The 18,352-nt window shown below is 23.4% G+C and overlaps 1 protein-coding gene across 1 annotated transcript in view; it reads right to left on the reverse strand.

Annotated features, from left to right (window-relative positions):
• Positions 1-18,352, reverse strand: part of LOC112591626 (SRSF protein kinase 1-like) — a 40,554-nt gene that overhangs the window by 20,651 nt on the left and 1,551 nt on the right. The gene's annotated exons all lie outside the window — the stretch shown is intronic.

The raw sequence follows: 18,352 nt of genomic DNA on the forward strand, positions 1-18,352 counted from the left end.
TAGCGATAGAAAACAGTATAGGTATAACATAAAATACGAATCTATTGTTATTTATAAACTATAAAGTTTTCACTTACCTACGTGTTTTAATAAAATTAATTAAAATTGTAACAGTTTTAAGTATTGTTACACAAAATAATCATTTCCCAGCTTAATATTCAAATGATACTTATTATTTTTCAAACCTAAGTATATATTATATTTTAGAATACTAATATACCAGAAAATATGATTTCAGGAGCAATTTAAGTCATACTATTTTATGTTCATTATTTATTTGAATAATTCATTTTAAATGTCTTGCTTCACATTTTTCTATTTTTTAGTTGTTTTGACAATATATTCATTTTCGTTAAAAATATTTCATTATATATTTAAGATTATGGGCGAAGTCATTAACATTAATTGTAGATGTTCTTACTGGTTTTATTATGATGTGCAAAATTTTCGATTTATTTAATTAGTTTTTAAAAGTGTTGATTAAATGTTTATGATTGAAAGCTTAAAATTGAATACAAGAATCTTCATAAATTTTATTTAGAATTTAAAAAACATTATGTAATGCGTCAAGTCAAAATAATAAATTAACTGAAAAATTTTACATTTACTTAAAAGTTGAAATTATTATTTTTTATTTACAATAATACATTTACACCAATTTTAAACTATTTGAAGACTTAAATTTTGAATTTTTTAAATTTTTTTTTAATAAGTTTTGATTCAATTTTTATGATCAAACAAAAAGCTTGAAAATTTAATACAATATTCTTAAAGCAATTTAAAAACATAGAGAATAATATGCAAATTATTTTGTAGTTAACAATGGTGTTTAATGGTTTTAATAACTTATATTTGTAAATTTAATACATAATTCTTAAACTGTTCTTACACCAACCTAAAAATCTTAAAAATATTTAGGTGCTAGTAATTTTTTTTATTGACATTTGATATGGAAATTGAAATGAAAATAGGTATAATGAATAATGATTTTAGTAATGTTTTTGTAATTTAAAAATGCTATTTATGGGGATCTGAAACTCGTACGTACTTATTTAATTATGTTTTATACACATAGTAAAATCGTATTAAAATATTTTAGTTAATTACAAGCTATTTATATCATGATATTATTTACACGACGTTTTACAGTGGAAAATTGCATAATAAATTATTTATTTTTAGTAATAAATTATATATTTTTAGCGAAAACCAATTCAATAATTCAACTTTTACCGTATCATTAATAGTAAAATACAATATTGTTAATTGCAATATAAATATAATGTATAATGTATTTAATTATATTTAAATATCCTTAGTAGGTAGTATAAACTGTCAAACAGTTCTCCGTTAAGAATTGTTTTTCGTATGCAATGATTTATCATTAAATTTTAATTTATCACGTACAATAACAGTGAACTACTTAATGATGAGATACTCTTCAAAACTGTAAAACAGATGAGAGACTCCCAATTTCCCTTTTAGTTTTATTAAAGTGAATACCGAATACTTATAGCTTTTGTATTTATATATAAAATCACGTCCATACTTAAGAGGATAGGACAGTGTGATTATGCAGTAATTAGTATTTTTAAGTTAATTTCATGTATATACATATCAGATACCTATTATTATTTTGTTTTTGTAAACTTTAAAGTAATAAATAATATTATATTCTTTATAAATTCAAGTTAAAATATTCAAGTTCTGACTGTCACATGTTGAATTTTTTAAATATTGTATACTAATTTAATCAATTCGTTAACAATTGGGCCGAGGACCAGCATTTTGTATTGATTGAAATAAGTAATTCTACAAAAAAATCCAAAAATAAAAACCAAAGATTTGTTTATATTTCTTAGGCAATAATGAAGCGATTGCATTACTGTTACTTGTTTAAAATATTGTTATTTACAGAGGTATATTAAAATTTTTTTCTTAGGATGTATATGAATTTATCCACTAGTGGTCATCAAACCCTAACCTTCAAAATTACTTTAAATTATAACTTATTAACATCATAAATACAATATTATAATATTATTATAATGTTACATTAGATTAAAATATGTTTTGCTGAAGTAAAATAGAATATCTATTTTATAAACATGTATATAACATTTAGATATTTTTTTTCATTAAATTATTAGTAAATAGTAGACAGTAATAAATAATAACTAATAAGTAATAACTAACATTTTCAATTTTAGATGTATAACGTACAATTTAATTTTCTATTTTTGTGACAAGCACTTAGCTTATCTTTAATGACTTTATCTCGTGTTATGAACGATTGACTACATGCCAATTTTTCTTACTCGATACTATCGTCGGTATTATTATTATTTGTGAATTGGTTATTCCACTCTTGCTGTCTTGCATGATGGATTGATTTGTTGGTTTAGCGTTACTAGCTAAGCTGCGAGAGCTATTAGTTACTATAATTATTATAGTAACTATCTTTATGGCTTTATTAATTTTACATAATATATAATATTTAGAATATCCCAGGTTTATTTTTTTAGAAGTAACATTGGCTTTATTGACATGAACATTAGTTATTAACGTCACTCGTCGTCAAAATAGTCGTTTTGAGTACTACATCATGTTTTTTTTTTCTGTAATCTAGAAATAATTATCTAATAAATATACTACAGAAATTTTCTTGAAAATATAAAAAAAGTCATGGTGGTATTTATCCCCCATTATTACCCCATACCATCCGTAAATACGCCACTAGTTATTTAGTGTGAACTTATATATTATTCAATAAATTATGCAAGCATATAACGTTATAAAATGAACGTATGGAGTTGACAATCAATTACAATAGTACATACCATAGGTAATATATGCAATATGTCTTATTGCAATTTCAAAGTTGACGTTTATTATACTCAAACGATTATAGATCGAAATGGCTATGCTAAAAGTTCGATTCCACGAAGTTGATTGTTTATGGGAGGCTTAAAATTATTCCTCGAAGCAGTTGATGCTTTTAAAGACAACGAATTTATTTTATCTAAACAGGCTGTAGGTACTTACTTATTCATATTAGTTTATATTGAACATTTTGTTTGATAGAGCTCAACTATTAATAAAATTAGACAGTAGATATTCATTGAACTAATAATTAATTAAAAATCAGTTCTATAAATTGGTTTTTCAAACATTTAAAAAAAAATTCTGTTTTTGTCCTAAATAAATAATATTAAAAAATGTGTCTATAGAATACAGTTAAATTAGTAAAAAATTAAAATTCAAAAAAATAAGTTAGAATAAAATGTTTGCAGGTGGTGGGATATATATTGTATTTTTTAAGTGTTTGCAATGTATTTTTGTAAACATTAGGTACTAATATAGTAATGTACATTGATATTATTATTTTGAATTTATAAACTTTAAAATATAAACTTGTTAAAAATCTAACCTAGTTTATTTATTATTGGATTAAAACAAATTGAAAAATAAAATCGATGGCTGCTTTAGGAGATAAATTTTTATATTAAATTTAAATACGATATAGTGATTACACGTTATGTGCAGGACTATGAAATAAAGTCAATTTTACTTTTAATAGAGAATTAAATTGTATTCACCTATTTTATTCAAAAATGTACAAACATATTAAATAGGCATACCTTGTAGTTTAACAATATTCATAAAAAATATTTCACAGTTTTAAGTACAATCTATGTAGAAGTAGGTATTTAATTTAAACATCAAATTAATCTATTAAAATAAAAATTTTAAAAATCCAAGTTATTAACATGTTGAAAATACAACTAAATTTTTTCAAAATATAATCGCATTTGGTCACATAATTTATCTTAAAAACTGAGAAAAAAGACAATTTTTAGAACTTTAAGAGTTAAAAAACAACAATTTTTAGTGTGATATGAAAGGCTAGGAAAACGAAGGTGACTAATTTATTGAGTTAAAAAAAATAATTTAATTGAATATATGTTATTTACGGTTAAGTAAAATTTATTTTTCAGATTTTTAGAACATGATATAGGTTAGGTTTATAAATAGGTTAGATTGATTATAATTTATGATCTTTTTAAATACCCAAGAATTGCATTTGAAAAAAAAAACTATTGTGATCATGAAAGTAATAAATTGTATTGATTAATAATAAATATTTTACATATATTGCTCGAATTAAAAATAAATATCACTATTAAACTATTTAATCTAGTAACTTGTATATTAAATTATGATAGATAAAACATATAAATGTAAATACCTCTTTCACTACACTCAATACCTGAACTATGGAGTAAAACAAAAAAATGTATTTATACATGCAATAAAGTCACACTGATAAAATTTTTAAATACATTATTTTTTTTGTTTTTCTGAACTTTTAGTGTTTCAAAATGGTAACAGTAGACAGTTTAAAATTTTTTAATATAATTCATGTTATAAGGTTAAATATCTTATTTTTTAAATTAGTAAACCACTCTAGGTAAATATTATAATAATTATAATTTATATCTTATACATAATATTATGTTGATATGATAAAATCAAATCATTGTTTCTCGATCATTATAGCGTGCTCAAAATAATTTACCATTAAATATTAATATAAATTAAAGAATTTTTATTTAATTAACTGTAATATTTCAGCAGTAAAATTTTTGGTTCCAAAATTAAGTAACTATAATAAACTAATTTAAACAAAGGATTATTAAATTTAATTACTGAAGTTTAATAATTTACTTCTTAATTAACTAATTAGATAATCGTCTACTTACTTTAATATAATATAATCTTCAAGAAGTAAGTCATTCCTTAATTTATATGTATATTATATATTATATACAATTACAAAAATGTAGTTAAAGAAAAACAAAAATTGAATTATTCTATAGTTGAATCAGTTGTTAATAACCTACATTCATGATTTATACGATATTATCAACTTCCCAAGTATTAAAAATTTTAATATAAATAAGTAATAACAGTGTTAAAAAATATGGTACTATTGTTAAAAGTTTTGATTATACAGATGATATTATCTAATCAAAATCTTTTACAAGTTTTAAATGAGTTAAGACAGTTAGGTCTTAGGTATTAAAATCTTCTGCTTACTACAGGTTACTGCAGTTGATTTATCTAGCTACCACCCTATAAACCTGTCAAAGAATGGAATTGAAACATTTTTTTATTTGTTTATATTTAATATTTATTAAAGTAATTTAAGTTTTTAATGATTAAGCTCCTATTGTTTTGATATTGATGTAAATTTTCTACTAACACAGGTCACAGACTACGTAAGAAAAATACGCAAGGAGCTTTCCTGTATCTGTGATTATTATAACTGATAACAATAACTATTTGGTAGTACTAAATTGTCTATATCTAAACGATTAATATTATAAATATATTATTTAAATTCAATAAATAAATTTTAATAAAAGTTTTTGATGAATATAAATGTATAAATCAAAACAATATTGAATTTCAAAACGTAAAATTTAACTGAGAGTTGTTCATTTTTTAATCTAATTTATTTATAATAATATAGATATAGAGATTGAAAATGATTAGACGTGAACACGCATAACACTATATTAAACTATATTACTATTGTTAATGTATTTATATTATATTTTAATTTAAAGCATAAATGTATAGTTATTGTAATTGAAATAGTCTATTTAACGACAACTTTGAAATGTTATAAGTTATTACTCATAATGAGGAAACAATCATTCTATAATTATATAACGTATGTTATATTTTTTTTAAGTTTCAATGCTCAATAACTGAATTTTAGCTAAATAAATGTTTAAATTATTTTCCGATTTATCATGTTTAATGTTTATGTAGAATATTATATAATATGTATATTATTATATAATTTTGGTACTTGCACTAAATATATGCGACATTTTTTGAAAAAATATTTAATTTTTATATTGCATTATTATTAAACAAATACGATGATTATTATTAGAAGGTTTTGAAATGTTAATTTTTTGGAAACCTTAATACATTTATTTGTACTTATGATGTGTTGTGAATATTAATTATTAATTAATCAAAATAATTTAGTGCAATTTGATGTACTTAACATAAAATATACAGAATATACGGATTATATAGTATTATATTCTAATCATTAAAAATGCATATTTAGTCATTAATATATAATAATATTAGCGTTGTTTTAAAGATACCTAACAGAAGTGCCTTGAACAATTTTGTATTGATACTATACAGGTATATATATTTGAAATACAAACAGAAAAAGAGAATAGTTTCATATTACTTATTATAGTTATGTGGCTAACTCAGTTTCATGTTAACGAATACGACGCCTTAGGGCAGATTTTAAAAGACACTCTTTACTACTCATAAAGAACAAATTAATGATTTTCCTTAGCTTTTTCGAAACGACACCACTTAATTTTATTAGTTTTCCGCCATATAAAAAAAAAAAACCAAGTAAATAAAACCTTTAGTATTAAATAAAATTATTTGTTTTTCAATAAATTTAGTTTAGCTATTTTCATATTGTGTTAGTGAAAGATGAAACTATGAATGTATACTGAAATAATAACTATGTTATACCTATTATACAAATGAAACATTTTAAACTCTAAGTATAAAACTTAGTAAGCGTACTACAGAGCCGGATTATGGATTGGAGCTGCCTTGGAGCAATATGTATATTTGGTAATCCTTATTAAAACAAAAAAAAAAAAAAAACTTATTTTGTTTTGTTTTGCTTTGAAAATATTACCACCCCTAAAAACGTATCATCCGGGGAAACTACCTTTTACGTCATCCCTTCGTAATGAGATTGCACGTACGTACTATTATTTCATAAAAACAAATAAGCAACACCAGCTAATATCAACCTCAAGACGGAGACAAGTGGTCTAGGGTTAAAATTTTCAATGCGACACTTAAAAAACTTTAATTTTAATTTTAAAATATATATTATAGGAAATTAAAAAAGATGTAAGTTAAAAGAAACTAAATTATCACTGCTACACTTATTCCTTTATTAGATTTTGCAAATTCTGTTATCATTTTTCATATTATTTTTATATGTAAAACATTATTCTTGGATATCAATACCGTAAGTACGTTGTGCATTTTCTTCTGTGTAGGTTTCTTATTTTCCCAAGTTTTGATGACGTTCATTCCATTGAACAATTTTCACTTAAATTTATCAAGTATATTTTTAAAGTAGTATATAAATTTAAAAAAATGGGTACTGTTTTGTCAAATGGGTTATTATAATAGATTTTCTAAATTTTAACTTAATGAATAGTGATATATATTATTGGTATTTAATATACATATATATATATATATAAAAAATTATTCTGAGAGTGGAGACGGTCTATTTGGCTATATTACCACATATCTTTTACGATATTGCTATTAAAGTAGTTTATATTACTTTATTACGATAGATTGATTTAAATTTTTGCCGAAAAAATTTAATTTATTATGATTATTAATATATATTATTTATTGTAAAATAAGTTTTAAATTTTGGCAATTTTTACTACTTAAAAATAAAAAACAAAAAAAAAAAATTGCGTAAGTATTTTAAAATTTTTAAAGAGTCATAAGAACAACTTATGTGGAATATTGTGTTATAAGCTGTTTGATTGAGAAAAATTTTTTTCATCAATATTTATAGAAATGGAACTAAAAAAATTGAAAATGTCTACATTTTATAACTCAAAAATAGTCAAAATATTTAAAATATTTTATCATGTTTGAAAAGTTATAATAAAAACATTTGGTGAGTACAAATTAGAGTACAAATTTTGAGTACAAAGTATCGACAAATTTTCATTTTTGAATCATAGTTAAATATCTAAAATTGTTTTAAGAGACATAATTATTTTACGGGTAATATCCAATGTTGTAAAAATTCAAAAAATTTCAAATGTTCATCGATTTTTTTTATTACAGATAGAAATTAGAAAAACTTATTGAAAATCTTGTATTACATTTTAAAATCTTATTTATAAAAATATAATTTTTTATGTTCTTTTAACTATAAAAAAAATTTGCAAATTTTTGACATTTTACAATTTTTTCAAAGTTCTAAATCATTCAATCGTTTCACTCGATCTAAAATACGTCATTTAAATAATTATCATTAAAAATGTTCCATATAATTAATATAGTTCATAAAAACATTAAAACAATTATAACTATTGATGGGTAATTTATTACTATTCCATTATTATAAATAAAACTATCTACATAGAAAAATTTTTTTTAGTTTAATTTTAAATTACTATGTTGTGATTTATTTTTTTAAATCGTCTAATTAAAACTTTTAATAATAATAATTAAAAAAAAGAAAAAGAATAATCATTTTTAAGTAAAAAAATTATGACACAAAATTACGTTCATGAGATTGGGAGACTGATTATTTTATAATTGTTATCTATTGATCATGTTCTAACAATATACAGAATACTTTACGGAAGTTTTTTAATTATTTATTATTTATAATGTCAGATACTGGATAGCTATTATAGGTAGTATCTGGTCACGATTCGTGTAGTTTTTTAAACGATTTCAAAGTTGTTAATTTTATTCATAAGTTTTTATTACTTTTTTTTATTGAAACCAACGAACCAACGTAAATTTTACGAATGTTAATAGTTATAAAATTTGAAGAAAAAAAATACGGTTCATTACCTACAATATTATTATGATGTGTTATTTCACAAGTTTTCTGTAAAAAAACTACCAATATTCTGCATTAGGTTTCACTCGAATGGTATCCAACGACCGAAACTTTAGTTTGGATGGAAAAAATAATACTATAGGTAAACTCTTTATAGACTATATATTATAATATCTCTTCAGTTTTTTCACATAAATAATAATGAGAAAATTGTTTGTGTAGCATTAAATTATGTCACACCGTACTCATACGTAAGCGTACACTCTAACAAACAATAATAGAAAATACAATAATCCATTTTGTTGTATAATTTTAGTCATAAAGACCAAAACCTAATCTATTGAATTCAATACATCATATTATGTTAGAGTTGCTAAAAAATTTGATTACACAATAAACTCATGAAGGGATTGTATAGAAAATTATATTTTATTTAACCAAATGTCATTATATTTAATTGTTTGGATCTATTACTAAAAATGTAATACTGGCACATTTACAATTTATATATTATATCTTGATAAATAAATCATAGTTTTTATATTTTTATAAATTAATTAAGTCAGAAAAATCATTAAGATGAATCATTTAACGTCAAAATGTTTTTTTTTTTTAAATTATTTATCACATCACATCAGTGTATTACGAATGTTTTTTCTTTGCAAATATGTTTCAAAATAATTGTTTCATTACTATTAAGTATGAGGTACAACTAAATGTGTTTTCACTATAACATGTGTGGTAATTAGATACTCAAAATTATTTTTCAATTTAACACAATATATTCACAAAAAAACTAGACTTTAATTATCGCCGTAATTTTATATTATGATCGATTTAGAAAGTGGATTGACGACAGCCATGATGTTTAGTTGACTATCCACGTCCCCGTGATTGTTTCGCCATTGAAATTTATTAAAAAAATATTATTATTATTTAAAACACTCAAGTCACCGGAATATGATGACATGGGTCAGTGATAGTGGTATTCATTTATTTGCTAAATTATAGAACAACGTGATAATAATTTTACTATTGAAAAAAATCGTAAGTGATTACTTTCAGTATATTTTTATAGTTCGTTAAAAATTGTTAATTTTTATATTTATTTGAAACGTTTTCATGGAAAATTATTTTTATCTTATTAATTATTTATTAATTTATTATATTACATTTTTTGTTATCAGGCTTTGGTAAGTGGAAATTTAGCGGCTCCATACAACCGACAGTATTTTAGCTAACACTTCACAAAAATTATAAATTCACTAATATTTTTTGCAAGAAAATTATTGAATGTGATTAAGTAGTGACCGATCCGTTGCAGTGTTACTTTTTACGAGTAGAGATACCACAGGTTTCTCGTTATATTGCTATGACTCATTGTAACCTGTAAATTAAATTGTGATTTACTTTATAGCGCGTACATGCTGGAACACGTGCATGTGGGAACACTTTGATACATAACGACTGAAAAGTTAAGTATTTTTTCGGTTGATGCGTGCAATAACATCACATAGGAGAAGTTCTTATGAGTTATCATTATATTAGAAGTTTGAAAAAATAACAAATATCGAACTACAATCTATTAACGTATCTATTATTATGTATACATTTAGGAGAGGTGTATCTCTAATATTTGAAACCGTTTTTGAATTCGTGTTGTAGCTTAAATTGAGCTAGTTACAACTATTGGAACTTGTGTCCCACTGCGGCAAATCACTGAAATGTTGTACCTAGTTTAACAGATATTTGTGAGTCGCATTTTTTTAACGAGTTACCTTAAAGCGTTTTATTTATGTGTAGGATTGTCTTAATATAATAAACTATTTTCAGTTTTAATTTTTTTTTATAAATAAGCACTCATTAAAAATATAATTTACTCATTTCTCTACATTTTTTTAAATATAGTATGTAAAATGCAGTTATTTCAATAAAAAATTATTATTATTTTTTTTATAAATAAGCACTCATTAAAAATATAATTTACTCATTTCTCTACATTTTTTTAAATATAGTATGTAAAATGCAGTTATCTCAATAAAAAATTATTATTATTTTTTTTAATAATCCTTTGAATATTTTTACTTAGCTTCTAATATAAACACTGTAAATATAGTATCTACCTACAAAAAATCGAAATTATTTTAATTATCAAATTTTATAATACTTTTATGTTATTGTAAATTAATTTGCTCGATACGATACTAGATACCTATGTAATTTGTCTCAAAGTTATTTGACGGGTTATAATTTACAAGCATATTATAAGATTAAAAGATTAAATTATAAATAGTTGTATAAGACAGATAGTACCTTCCTATTACGATATATAACTAGAATTTTTTTTATAGGTCACTATGCAGAAGAAGGATCTATTGTGGGCTGTCATATTAAAATGATTATGAAACACACACTATAATAACTAAACTAATATATTATAATACGTCGAACCGTGTAAAATGTTAATATGTACATAATATATATTACACAAATACCTACAATAATGACAGTTTGATAAAATACTGAACCTCATGGTATGACGTATCCAATACTACCTATATTTTATAAAATAAAGGGATCCCAATCCTTATGTCAATGGTAAATATTCATTATTATTATAATATGCATGTTACATACACCTACTAAATATATAGTATCATAAAACGGATAAATTTATGTCAAGTGTCAATTGAGACGATACATTGTTGTTTATTATTACGATTTGCTGATAAGTGAAAATAAAAAATACTGCTCGTCACTGTAAATCAATAATGATTAAGAGGTAAATAAATTGACGGATAATGGGTCTGGGAAAATGTTTATGTAAATATTGCAGTCTGCACTCATTATAAAGGTGAAGCTATGGAGCGGAGTGTTTTAAGTGTGTTTGGGCACGTTCTAAATTCGAAAAAAAGTTTAAGTAATAGTTATATTGGTATATTTTATTTTAATTAATTTAAAAATGTACGTGGTGTATATTTAAAGTTTGTGTTAATGTATAAGTTTAAATGTAGTTCTATTTATATTGTATTCTTTAAACAGTTTTTCAGTTTAGACCATTACTAGTGGCGCTCTCTAAGACTGACGATGGCGACATCCAAAATGATTAATTTTAATTTATAAATTTAAAAAAGATAAATTGAAATTATTTATTTATTCAATTTTTACGGTTTTTAGGTTTTCATTTGCGTACAGAAATCCTCATAGCGTATAAACGTAACTAAAGCTAACTGTCAAAATATCAAGGCTATATAATATTTATGTCTAATAAACATAATAATAGGCGCACTCTATCACACAATTGCAATAAAAATATTTATTCTTTTTCGTCAAGTAATTTACATTATCATTAATCAAGTTTCTTTATTGTTATTATTACAATAATAATTTATTTTTTAATTTACTATAATACTACTTATATTTCATAAATTATTGCTTAGATGTCAATAAAAAGATAACGAAAGAAAAAATCAGAGCAGCGTGGTAGCACACTTTTTATTTTTTCTACAATATTACAACACAGTTGTTGCACATCCCATCTTATCTGATAAAATCATAACATAATTTTATTGTGTTTGCACACAAAATTATTTTACATCTATACTGGCTACATCCGAATTGGTTCCATACCCGAAAATTGATATTCGAATTGGTTTCCAATAAAGACTTTCGAAAAGGTAAAATATAATTTAAAAATATTATTTTATATTATTATAAGGTATTTTCTGTCATTATTAGTACATATGAAATAGATTGTCATTTAGATATGAACTGTAATGAAACTGGTGTCATATTACTCGTTAGTTCGTACGATATTCAGTAATGTATCGCAATAACTGTTGAGTGTACTTAAATGTGTTAAATTTGCGTTTAAAAATTATCGACTGTGGAATTTATATAGAGCGAAAAAAATACAAAACTTATCACGTTAAAAGGTTATAAATTTTGATTTAAAAAAAAATGGGATATGACATTAACCATTGAACATGTGTAGTGTGTACAAAGAACATGTAAGTCATGTTTTGATAATAAATAATTTAAATACAATTGTCGATAAAAGTATACTGTATAAATATACCTATCATAAATTATTATAAAAAAGACAATCATAAAAACTGAACAGATAGAAATCAAACAAAAGTTCAAAACGAAAAACTCAAGAAGTATTGCATAAACGGCTAGCAAAAATTATTTGTTGTAAATTCGAGATACTAAGTTTTATACGGAATTAAAAAAATATACATGATAGTCGGTGTTCAAAACATTGAATAAGACTTATAATTTATTAAATTATTATAATTGAATGACTAATCGGGGAGAAAATGTATTATTTTCAACTGTGCACAAACTAATATTATTGGATTTTTATATATTAACAATTTGGAAGTATTACGTCAAATAAAAACTATGTTTATTGAAAGTACTTTCAAAAGTTGTCCCATGCTTTTTTTTATCAGCTTTTTCCCGTATACGGTCTAAAAAATAACTTCTATGTCTCTCTAGTTTTCTTTTTATTTTCAAATAAAACTAGTGACAAGTATACAAAAGGTTTTCATCTAATTCAAAATTATTTGAACCCAGATAAAATATATGCGGACTATGAAAGAGTCATTCATGTAGCGATCTTTGAAGTATGGCCTCTAGCTCAAGTAGCCCAACTAAAAGGGTGTCGGTTTTACTCGGGCCAAGCACGGTAGAAGAAAATATAACAATTATGTCTCTCAAAGGAATTTAAAAATAATTATTCCATAATAGGAAGAGCATTAAAGTTGTAGTTTGACTAATCTTTATTATTGCCCGAAGACGTCCACGATTGTTATATTAATGATTTGATGTCATTAAAACCAGTAAAAGCTTGAAGTATTTTTTGATTAAAAAAAAGAAAATTTAATTGAAAAGGATAGCTCATTTCTACCAACAATGTGGACTTAATATACTAGATGTGTAGTACAAACAACTAATAATTTCTGTGAAAGATTCACAGAAAGTTTAACAGTTGCTTCTGTTCTGTACATCCAAACGTCTTTTAATTCATTGATGCATTAAAAGTAGTAAAATTGAAATATATGTAAAATTGTGAAGTACAAACTATAGAACCTTCAAGTCTAAAAATAAGGAAATATTTATAAAAACAGAAATGGACAAATATAAAAATAATGAAATTAATTGATTAGAATTTATAAAAAAATGTTTGTTATATAATTTTATTTTTTTCACCTATTCAATTACGTAGGTTATGTATGTACGTATATATATATATATATATATATATATATATATATATATATATGAGTATTATAAAGTAATTTAATTTATTTTTAAGTTTTGCAGTTATAATTATTATCGGTTATTATGACCTTTTTGTTCTGGTTTCTAAAACGTTAGGTTACGATTTCTAGTCATTGTTATTTTCATTATTTTTATTTTTTTAATGAATAAGCAGCAATGAAATTATTTAGTACCTATAGAAAAAAATAAAAATTATGAACTTACAATTTATAATATAGTGTATTTTATAGGAAAATAAAAATGTAAATAAATTACGTAATAAAGAACGTCCCTTAAGCGCTGTAACTTTTTAATACGTTCTATTATAAAAGTGTTAGTATGCTACTATAATAATATAAAATAATTAATTAAGTAAGTATAGATGCATTTATGTCTAAGTATTATACTAACTTAAAAATAAAAGGCTAAACTTTATTAAAAACTTGAAGTAAATTTTCAAGTTCAGTAGTTTATCTAATATACATCAAAATTTTAATTTGAAATTATTAAATGTAATTTTGTTTGCATGTATTACGTAAGTTTTACTATATTTATCCATGGAAAATTACAAAGTAATCAATTTTCATCTTGTTAAAATCATTTCACATTTGATAAAAAATGTTTTTTATTTGTACAACTTCACTGTCATAAAACATTGTTCAGTTTTAGGAAATTTAATTCAAATAAATATTTTATAAATTAAACGTTTTGTTAATTATAGGTATAATTAACATGCTATTTTTTTACTGCAGAAATGTTGATGTATTATTTACTCGTATATCTTATTTTTACGAACATTTGAAAAGTTTTCGAATGATAAATACTTTTGATTATATTAGCGGATGAAATCATTTTAAACTGATATTATAAAATCTAATTATAAAATTTTTATTCAAATTAAACTTAAATCCATTTCCTTAGGATTAGATTAAACTATGTATAAGTTGTATGTATAGACACACTGTAACAAAATGTTAATTAATTCTTAAAGAAATTTAAAAGTTAAATTTAAATAAGTAAATAAAATCATGTGCAAAGTTCTTGGGATTATTGAAAATTAAAACTACAAAATAAAATACAAAGTTGATAATTTTATGTCAATGTGATATTTATTAAATCACTGTCGATTTGACTTGCTCAATTTATATTATTAAAACGTTACATACATTTAAGTAGCTTTACGATAAAAATTGCAGTATCTCAGTTAAATCAATTAAGGCCCCTGTGTACAAAATTCAAATTTGAGGACCTTTATACATTTTTTTTTGATATAACAACCTGTATGTTAAAAATTTGTTGAAATCTATACTACACATATATACTATAATAAATAATAAAATTGTGTACATGCATTTGGGAAAATCATAATATTTTAGTAGTTAAGTTAACATAAAAATAAGCTGGAAGATTTTAAATTTTAAATTGTATTATTAAAACAATTTTTTTATTTTTATTTTTAAGTTAACAAAATTAACTATAAAACTAATCAATAATCAATAACCATTATGCCACTATTAATACAAATTTTTGATTTAGGTATGAGGTTATTATATATTTGAAATAGTAATGTTTGATAATTAACGCTCGATCTTGTGAAATTGTGTTAGTGTCTTACCAATGTAATATAGGTATCAAACATAAACAATCAGCTTTGAGACGATATCACAGTGAACGGGAATATTGAATTATCGTGAATATTGAACAAACGACTTGTAAAAATAATGGGAGAAATCGTCGATAGGTGAGTTTCATTACATTTTTTTGAGAAAAAAAATAAGATATATTTAAAGGAAAAAATGTAACGATTAAAACCAAATCTTACATCGTATGTTGACACTTATTAATGAAATCATAAGACAAATTAATTATTTATTTTTCTGAAATTGTAAACATTGTGCCAGGTAAATATTATGTACTAATAAACATATTTTATGTTTTAAAATTTGGTTTTTGAACTTTATCAATGACTAATTAATTATTTATAATAGTATAAAATATAATTCAGTACTTTAAAATCATCTTCAATTACACTGTTAACAAACCATCACTGTCAATAGCAACAATGTGCTTGCTTGCAAATCATTGAAATTTTCGACTTTGAAGAAACATAGTATAAATTACATCTTATACAGTGTATTAAAATTAAAATTTTCAATTTTTGAACAAGTATTGTTGTTTGTTGTATAATTTATAAAAATATCAAGAGACTTAGTTGTCTTCGTGCTTTGTATGGATACGTGAGTTTGTAATAATATTCTGGTTTAATTAATACTAATTTTTGAAAAGAGAAAGTGTTTTCAATAAATGTAATGTTTTAAACAGTAATGGGTTATAGTAGATTTGTTTATTACTATTTTACGTTGATAAATACCATGACGTATTAAAGAGGCACCTAATGATTCCGAAATTTAAAATGTCTTGAAGAAAAAATAAAACCTTTTAACCATATATACTTGTCAAAAGCTCGAGGATTTTTTTTTAAAAACATATTCAAGTGCTTAAAATAAGTTTTAATTATTGTAGAGCTTACTGTACAACGTAAGCATTGGTTAAAATATATTTGCATATCATGTGTTATTTATCACTTGGAGAAATTAATAATCAAATAGTCTGCCATTTTAAGTATAATGTAGATTCATAAATAATTATGATCAAGTACAGTAAATGAATAACCTTTTGAATATTAACTGTATTTGTATGAATAAATTATTATTATAAACGTAATTAAATTGTATTGCAGTTGTTAAAATGCATAATAGATAAAAATATAATAAATGGATATTATAATGTAAATTAATTAAATGAAATTAATTTTGACTGACCAATTAATGTCTTCCTATTATACTCATATATTTGATTAAAAATATAAGTTAGAACGGCGTAGTATATTTTGACACTATATAAAAAAAATTATTGGGCCAAAGATAACTGTTTATCATTTTATAAACTTGGAATTTTTTAATCAACTTTAAAAGCTTATTGAAAGACTATTATTATTTTTATATCTTTCCCACATAAAATAGGTTTTGTCTGAAAGCTATACGATGTAATCCACATTAATTTATTTCTAAAATTTATGATTTATCCGTTTCAAAATGTATTATCATAATAAAAAATACAAGCATTGCAGGTTTCAAGTTTGAAATTATTAAACATATTTATTATCAAAGTAATTTAATAGATTAGGCTTTTCAAAGAATTATTTTTAGTATATTTTGGTGCAGTTTTATTTTTTCAGTAGTTTGGTGGCACAATTTATCGTCGACGAAATATTTCATATTACACTATTACACGATAGTATACGACCTACGCAAATATACGTGTATTAAATTCAAATATTATATTAATGATAATCTAATATTGGTGGTGTCTGGCACTGTTATTAATTCCATGAGACCTTTGTGTAATGACTAAAACATAATGGTATCATTGCTACGCTCGTGACAGTCCACATTGTAATTTGTTCGGGGATACTACACGCACAGACTTGATACTTAAATAGACACAAAAAATAAATTATTATCAAGTAAATTTTTGTCTGTCGACATATTAATGGCGTATAGTGATCATCTCAATTTTCCGTTTGATTATTATGTACCTATACTTTTATGCCTCGTCTCTTTTACCCGTCTTCCGTCATCTACGACAATATAAATATAAGATACACGTGCAGGAAACGAGATGGAGATCACGTCACTGTGCATCACTGCAGCGTTTGCAAAGATAACTAAACAATTAAAAAAATAATAGATGGTTCATTGAAGTTGTATCCATATATAATGGGTGAAAATTAATAGTATTTCTTTGTAGATAAATCTGAATATATTCTAACAAAATTTAGAACTTGTACTTGAAAAATATAATTTTTGCCATAAATATAATAGTAATATATTATATGTATGTGATAGGTGTTCTTATACCCGTATATAAGCGTGTGTATTGAATACGATTATCCGAAGGTGTTTATAAGGAATGAACGATATACTGGAAAACAACTGCTTCCAGTGAACCGCGCGCGTATAAAAATGTAGGTTCATAAAATAGCTTGAAAGTGAAATGGAATAAATAGGCCGTATCTACTACAGCAATAGCTCGGAAAAATAACGTCTCTGCACGAGAAAAAATAATATATTCTATCATAACATAGACGAGTATATCAACGAGTGAAAAACGATTGGTCGAACGAATATCGATCGCGCGTACAATGCATAGGTAATACGCGTGCAGCCATCGTATTATACTGTAGCCGGCAGTATATAGACACCTAATAAAAACGCGGAAATGCAGCGCTGTAGCGTCGGTTAAATACCGTTTTTTACGAATTGTGCATTCGGTTTGTGCAGCGCGGCGTGAACAGTAATAATAATAATAATAATAATAATAATAATAATAATAATAATAATA

Source organism: Melanaphis sacchari, unplaced genomic scaffold, assembly GCF_002803265.2.
Source record: "Melanaphis sacchari strain LSU unplaced genomic scaffold, SCAv2.0 Contig13_pilon_pilon, whole genome shotgun sequence".
In the NCBI taxonomy this organism is placed as follows: domain Eukaryota; kingdom Metazoa; phylum Arthropoda; class Insecta; order Hemiptera; family Aphididae; genus Melanaphis; species Melanaphis sacchari.